The 7,715-nt window shown below is 37.2% G+C and overlaps 1 pseudogene; it reads left to right on the plus strand.

Annotated features, from left to right (window-relative positions):
* The first annotated feature begins 575 nt into the window (after nucleotides 1–575).
* Nucleotides 576–5,640, plus strand: LOC107757884 (uromodulin-like; annotated as a pseudogene).
* Nucleotides 5,641–7,715: the final 2,075 nt, after the last annotated feature.

The raw sequence follows: 7,715 nt of genomic DNA on the forward strand, positions 1-7,715 counted from the left end.
CCCAATCGTGTTCTGGGGTCTAAAATACAAGTTTTTTGGTGGGGTCCCTGGTAAAACTTGCATTCCAGGGGCTAAATATCATGTTATTGGGGTCGTTTTAACCCGCGGCAACAATGTTACAGTTGCCAAATTCTGAAGGAAAACCGTGGACCCAGTAACACTGCCAACAGCATGCACGCAGTACTGTTGAGTAGATTTGTTTGGTCATAGCACCCCCAGTGGTGACTTTAGGAAAAGTCGATCAAAGGCTATGAGCACATTTAGCTTCATTTGTAACTTTGTAACTTTTGGCCAGTTGGTGGCGTTAGCTAAATGAATTGTAACTTTGTAACTTTTGGCCATTTGGTGGCGTTAGCTAAATGAATTGGCCTGACCTCAATGCCAGACTGAATTTTGTTCCAATTTGCAAAGGTACCGCCTCACTTCTGGCATGGCATCATTGCGGTCAACCTTCTTAACATGTTAACGACAAATGGTATAGAGAATAAAAAATCTATTTCTTGTTTACCGTCTGTTTGAATATCACTTTCACTGTGGGAAAGATCACGCAAATACAGAAATCCATTCTTGAACAGTAATAGACTTCAATTATCTTTCTTTTTCTGTGATAGGCCAGGCACAAACTAGCGCAGCACCATGGACAGGTAATTATACAGCTTTGAATTAGAACCAGATCTGTTTCTCTCACAACCTGTAAAACAGCCTAAAACACTTGATTGAACTGAACAGACTTACAGCACTGCAATAAATCGGACATGCCAACATCATCATCAAAACATAATGTTGTGTATTTGTGTGTTCGTTTTTTTCTGCAGCAACAGTGACATTAAACACGACTGCCTCACAGCCAGGAGTCGGAGGTAAAGACGATGGGGAGGATGAAACTCCACTATATTACCACTTAGTTATCTCATCAAAATTACAAACATACAAGCAAAAAAATCTAATGACCTGTTCTTCTATCTTTATATTGTTTGTGATTAATAGCTGTCAGGTTGGTGAATGGACCCAACCTCTGTTCTGGAAGAGTGGAGGTTCTCCACAATGGAATCTGGGGAACAGTGTGTGATGATCTGTGGGATTCAACAGACGCGGCAGTGGTGTGTAGAGAACTGGGCTGTGGGAATGTCACAGAGGCAAAGAGCTCTGCTTATTTTGGACAAGGTTCTGGACAAATATGGTTGGATGATGTTCAGTGCCGTGGGAATGAATCTACACTGAAAAACTGTTCATCAAGTGGATGGGGATCACATAACTGTGGTCACCAAGAAGATGCTGGAGTCATCTGCCAAGGTGAGTCAAACACATTTATACAACCGTTGTATAGATATGATGTTTTATGTTACATTTTCTCATTAGCAATACAACAGCACTTCATGATCCAAATAACATGATCTACTTTAAAGAACCAATATATTATTAGAATATTTCATTCTTTTTTTTTTTTACGTTTCCAATGGCACAACAAAGTTTTCCAATTATGTAGTATTTATTCCTCAATTACAGGGTCAAGCTCACCAACAGCCAGGGTTGCCAGGTTTTCACAACAAAACCCACCAAATCGCTACTCAAAACTAGCCCGAAACTAGCCCAATCGCGTTTCACAACAAAACCCACCAAATCGCTACTCAAAACTAGCCCAAAACTAGCCCAATCGCGTTCTGGAGGGTAAAATACAAGTTTTTTGGTGGGGTTCCTGGTAAAATTTGCATTCCAGGGGCTAAATATCACGTTATTGGGGTCGCTTCAACCCGCGGCAACAATGTTAAAGTAGCCAAATTCCGAGGGAAAACCACAGACCCGGCAACACTGCCAACAGCATGCGCGCAGTACTGTTGAGTAGATTTGTTTGGTCATAGCACCCCCAGTGGTGACTTTAGGAAAAGTCGCTCAAAGGATATGAGAACATTTAGCTTCACGTATAACTCATAGTAAAGTTAAACATACCTGGCTGCATTACTTAAAAGAGAGATTAGAAACTGAATGAGTAAAACAGATATAAGCAAAACAAAATATTAATTCATCATTAATTTAATATAATTAATATAATAAAATAAATAAAATATATAATATAATTAACAAAAATATCTAATTAAATAAATAAATAAAAATAATCCAAGTTGATAATCAATTAGAGGGCTAAAACTTCCTACGTATGACCCTGGTAATATAATTCAATTAGTTTCTATAAGCATATAAAATGTTCCGACTACTTCATTCATTCTTTTGTTCTCCTCTTAGCTTTGAGTGACCCCTGTTTTGAGCTCAACTGCACGGAGGATGAATGGTGTGGAGAGAAAAATGGTGTTTATGGCTGCTTCTGTAACAAGAGTCATCAAAGACCAGACCCAGAGTCTTTTGGTTAGACAACATTGCACAACAACAATTCAAATCTAAGTTTTACTTAATCACATTTTAATTAAAGCTTACTTAGGTGTTCTTACTCTTTTTTTTCTGTCAGATTTCTCTGAGGTTTGTGAAAGCAGCTCTGGTTCAATGTCTCTGTCTCGCTGTCAGCTCTTTGAGGCTGATTTTCCTACTGACAACTTACACCTCAATGACCCCAACTGCAAAGGAACAGTCTGGAATGGCAGAGTGGAGTTCTATTTTGACAACAGTGACCACATCTGTGGTACAAATCTTGTGGTAGGATATATTATGCTATTTAAAACACACTCAGCTCTCACATCTCAGTTTACCACTGACTGAATAATGCTGAAATACAACTAATGAAATAGTGCTAAGTCTTTTTTAAACAAACATTTTACCCCCCTTTTTTCAGTTGACTAATGAGTTTTGCTCTTAAGACAGTAGCTTTTAATAAAATCTGGTCTTAAAAATATCTTTAAAAAATCTTGTAGATAAAATCTTGAATTCAATTCAAACTAAAATGTTATGTCTCTGGTCCACAGGCCAATGGCACCCACTTCATTTATGAGAACTTTATTTTTGGAACTTCGGGCTCGACTAAAGGTCCCATCAGCAGAAAGAGAATTCTGAAGCTGAATTTCAGCTGTATATACCCCCAAACCCAATCACTTTCTATGAATATGGAAATCAATCCACTAGAGAGGTGGGACTTCAGTGTTCTGTCTCTGTTTGTGCCAGTTTTCTTAAAATAAAATAAAAAGTTTTATATATGGTAATTTTCTGTAAACCGAGAGCAAATTTGCTACTGTCTATCCATGAAATAGTCATTAAATTGATACAGAATGTAGCATTTTTCCACATATCAACCCTACTGTTATTTCAACAGCATTGTCCACAAGAAGCTTCCTGCTGGTCAAGGGAGATATCAGGTCAGGATGGTTCCATATCAGGATGCTGAGTTCTCCCAGCCCTTCACTGGAAGTGTGAATGTAGAGCTGAACCAGCAGATGTTTCTGGAAATTCGTGTAGAGGGGGTTGACAGCCGTCAGTTTGCCACAGTGATTGACACATGTTGGGCGACACCTGAGAATGATCCTCATCACTCTGTCCGCTGGGACCTCATCAGCGGAGAGTAAGGCTTTTCTTGTGTTTTAATTGGTGCAAAATCTTAAAAGCTAGAAGAGCAGAACTTGTTGTTTATTGTGATGCTTTACAGGACATTCTTATCATTTTTGGGGTACAGATTTTCTGAAAGCACCGCTTTTACGCCATCATAAATTTGATGATTTGTGATTCTGCAAATAATTTTTCTGTGTTTTTGTTGACATAGTTCTTTTATACAATGGTCCTTTATACAATTCTTTTATACAATGGTAGACTGTTACAACTAATATTCTCAGGTGTCCCAGTCCAAACGATGACACAGTGGAGCTGCTGCAGAATGGAGTCTCCACATCCAGCCGTTTCTCCTTCAGGATGTTTGTCTTCACTGCAAACTCCACTAAGGTTTATGTGCACTGTACTGTTCACATTTGCCTTCTGATGGGAAACCACTGCTCAACTGTGAGTTTACAAACCCTCTCAAAATGAATAAAATGTTTCTGATATTTTCTTTTCAACATGGTTATAGCTTTAGTTTTTTTTTGTGAATTGATTGTATAATTCCCTTTTTCTTAAAAGGGAATTGTACAATCAATTCACAAAAAAAGACATGTATATACATACATATACACAATGGTTGAAAGACATTCCAAGGTGTTGATGAATTTTCAACAACTGCACAGCTGTGAAGTAGTTCCTGGTTTGACCGCATTACAGTTCCATATCACTTTGCAGATAATTACTCAAGCTCTCGCTTTCTCTTTCACCACACACACGCACCTTGGTGAACCTTGTCCTTGTCCTTACTTCACTGACTGCATACAAGACATTTCATGTGTTTGATCTGCTGTTTTCTGTGTCAAACTTCACAATCAATAAAAAATGTGCAGTTTCATTTAAATAAATAAATATTGCCTAAACAAATACAGAAATAAATTAAATTTAATTAATAAATAAACCACTTGTTAACATACTTGATCTCTCAACCAAATATTTAAAAAGATAATTACACAAGTTGTCTCGTTCGCCCTTGTCCTTTAGTGACTGTTTAGAGACAGCCCAAGCCATCATTGCTAGTTTGAAAGTGTAATGGGTGTGCATTTATTTTCAATAATTCAACGGCCCTTCATCAATTATTACTTACATATATAACTTCTTTCTGAAATTCTGAAGGGGAAAAAAATATTTTGTCAGTCTTTTTAGATCATTAATACAATATTGATCTCCAACAAAACATATCAATAAATAAAGCTATCAATAAATGCTGAATCCCAAATGTTTACATTTCATGATTAAACATTACATATTTTAATATCATGTCATGTTTTATTGCAATATGTCCTAAAACAAAACACATTGTTTTGTCCTAAAACAAAACAAATAATTTGTTTCGACTGCCCTCTGTTTTAAGTATAGAATCATCTGATTGCATTAATCAGAACACAGCTCAATTATCCTGTATTTTTTTCTCTTTTAGCACTGTGGCTCTGGATACCACTGGAGAGAGGGCAGGTCTGCGGAATTCCATGACAGTGCTTCCATTTCCATGGGTCCCCTGATGTTGTCTGAAAGGAACCAAGGTTTTAGTTTTTTCCTCATCTAATTCAGTTTTGTGATGTATTGTTTATGCATATTTTTAAAAATATGCTCTATGTCTGTTTTGAATCTACTACATGTCACTTTATTATATTTATTGTTCACAGGTATTTGGGCCCCAGAACAGCAGAACATATCCACGGCTTAAGTGTCTGTGCGGTTCTTTGATTATATTATTTGTTTCTCTGCTAAGTGTTTTGATCTTTTTGTAGAATATTTCACTGATTTAAATATTTCTGCAAAGAATACTCATTGTTTTATATACATCTCATCTCTTTCAAAATGAATGTCTTACTGATGCCACACTCCTACAAGCTGGGTTTCTCATTGCAAATTAAAAGATTAACCTTTGTTTCCCAAACCAGCATGTAGAATGTTCATTATTAAGCAGAAATTAAGTGCATTGTTATGGGAACCATTTGGTCCAGAGGTACTGAATAAGGCCATCCAGTGGTTAAATTTTCTTTTGTCATTAAAGTGTGGGGTAGAATAATTAGGAAGAACAGAAACAATATCATTCTATTTAGTTATGTCCTTTGTTTGTGCTGCAGTATAAATAAACAGTGTCCACTGTCTCTGAGTTTATGGTTTATGCTTTTGTCCCCATGCTCTGGGCTAATGTTGGCTCACCAAAATTTTCCCCCTATGGTGGGTCGCAACAACATTTATAAGATGATGAGGAGGAATAATGAGAACAAAAAGGGATGAATAGTTGAAGAACAAGCAACTTGGTCTACTGGGAAAAAAAAAACAGTTTCAAGGTTAATTTTAAATGTTGTTCAAACACTAACAGATGCTGTGTGAATCATTAATCACTTGAGAAAGCCAAACTACTAATATTCTTTTTAAGCTTAATATTCTTCTTCTTCTGTGAATACAATTTCTAAATGTATCTCCTCCTTTAAAGCTATAACCACCAAACTAGGCCGAGACCTTCAGACTGATCTGACTTAGTATGCTATATCCTATCTATCTGATCGGAATTATGGTTTTCCTAAAATTGACGATCAAAACTTGGGAAAATCCCACAGAAATATTACATGTCAATGTAAGTCTAAGCCATTTAAACTCATTTAAGCTTCCATTCTACAGTCATGGCCAAAGCAAAACATTGCAAAGTTTGCTGCTTCAGTATTTGTAGATTATATTTCCACACGTTTTTATGGTATACCGAAAAACAATGATAAGCATATCATAAGTTTTAAAGGCTTTTATTGGCAAAAAATATGAGTCAATATTTACAGTGTTGACCCTTGTTCTTCATAACCTCTGCAATTCACTCTGGCATGCTGGATATTAGCTTTTGAGCCAAATCCTGACTGATGGCGATCCATTCTTGCCTTACTAGTTCTCGGAGTTGATCACACTTTGTGGGCTTCTGCTTGTCCACTCACCTTTTGAGGACTGACCACGGGATTGAGATCCGGGGAGTTGCCTGGCCACGGATCCAAAATTTCAATGTAATGATCTTCGAGCCACTTCTTTATCACTCTTGCTTTGTGACATGGTGCCTATATCACTGCCAAAACGTTTGGCCATGACTGTACCTAATATTTCTAATCTATCTATCTGTCTCCACTGCTAAAAGAACGTACTACCACAACAAAATTCGTCCAACTCTCGCATGCACTTTAAAGCTTTGTTCTCCTCCTCCTTCATCAACTCTAATAGCTGATGAGTTTGACAGTTTGTGATGTGGAGAATTGTGCACTGATGGTTGTAATTTTATAAATGTGACCCTGGACCACAAAACCCTGGACCACATCACGAGGGTCAATTTTTCGAAATTGAGATTTATACATCATCTGAAAGCTGAATAAATAAGCTTTCCATTGATGTATGGTTTGTTAGGATAGGACAATATTTGAAAATCTGGAATCAGGGTGCAAAAAAATCAAAATATTGAGAAAATCGCCTTTAAAGTTGTCCAAATGAAGTTCTTAGCAATGCATATTACAATCAAAAATTAAGTTTTAATATATTTACAGTAGGACATTTACAAAATATCTTCATGGAACATGATCTTTACTTAATATCCTACTGATTTTTGGCATAAAAGAAAAATCAATAATTTTGGCCCATACAATGTATTTTTGGCTATTGCTACAAATATACCCCAGCGACTTAAGACTGGTTTTGTGGGCCAGGGTCACAAATGAAGAATCATATGTGGCAATCACATCTTACCAACAAACATACACTTGCGAATCCTTCTCTCCACTCTCAGAGGCAGAAGTCTCCATACTCCCCCTTTCCAGTCATCCTACTACTTGTCCGCTTGATCTCATCTCCTTCAAGCCATTTCTCCTGCAGTTGTACCTGCACTCACTCACATCATTAAAACATCCCTTCACACTGTTTTTTTCCCCTCAGCTTTAAAACAGGCTTGGATAACCCCACTACTTAAGAAACTCACCCTTAACCCAACTCTTTTAGAGAACTATAGACCAGTATCCCTTTCACTGCAAAAACACCTAAATGAGTTGTGTTTAACCAAGTCTAGGCCTTTCTCATAAAGAACAACCTCCTGGTCTGGACAACACCCAGTCTGGCTTCAGAAGTAGACATTCAACCGAGACTGCCTTGCTCTTGGTTGTTGAAACCCTAAGACTAGCAAGAGCGGATTCCAAATCTTCAATACTTATCCT

The sequence above is a fragment of the Sinocyclocheilus rhinocerous genome, unplaced genomic scaffold (assembly GCF_001515625.1).
Source record: "Sinocyclocheilus rhinocerous isolate Xijiao unplaced genomic scaffold, SAMN03320098_v1.1 scaffold4672, whole genome shotgun sequence".
In the NCBI taxonomy this organism is placed as follows: Eukaryota; Metazoa; Chordata; class Actinopteri; order Cypriniformes; family Cyprinidae; genus Sinocyclocheilus; species Sinocyclocheilus rhinocerous.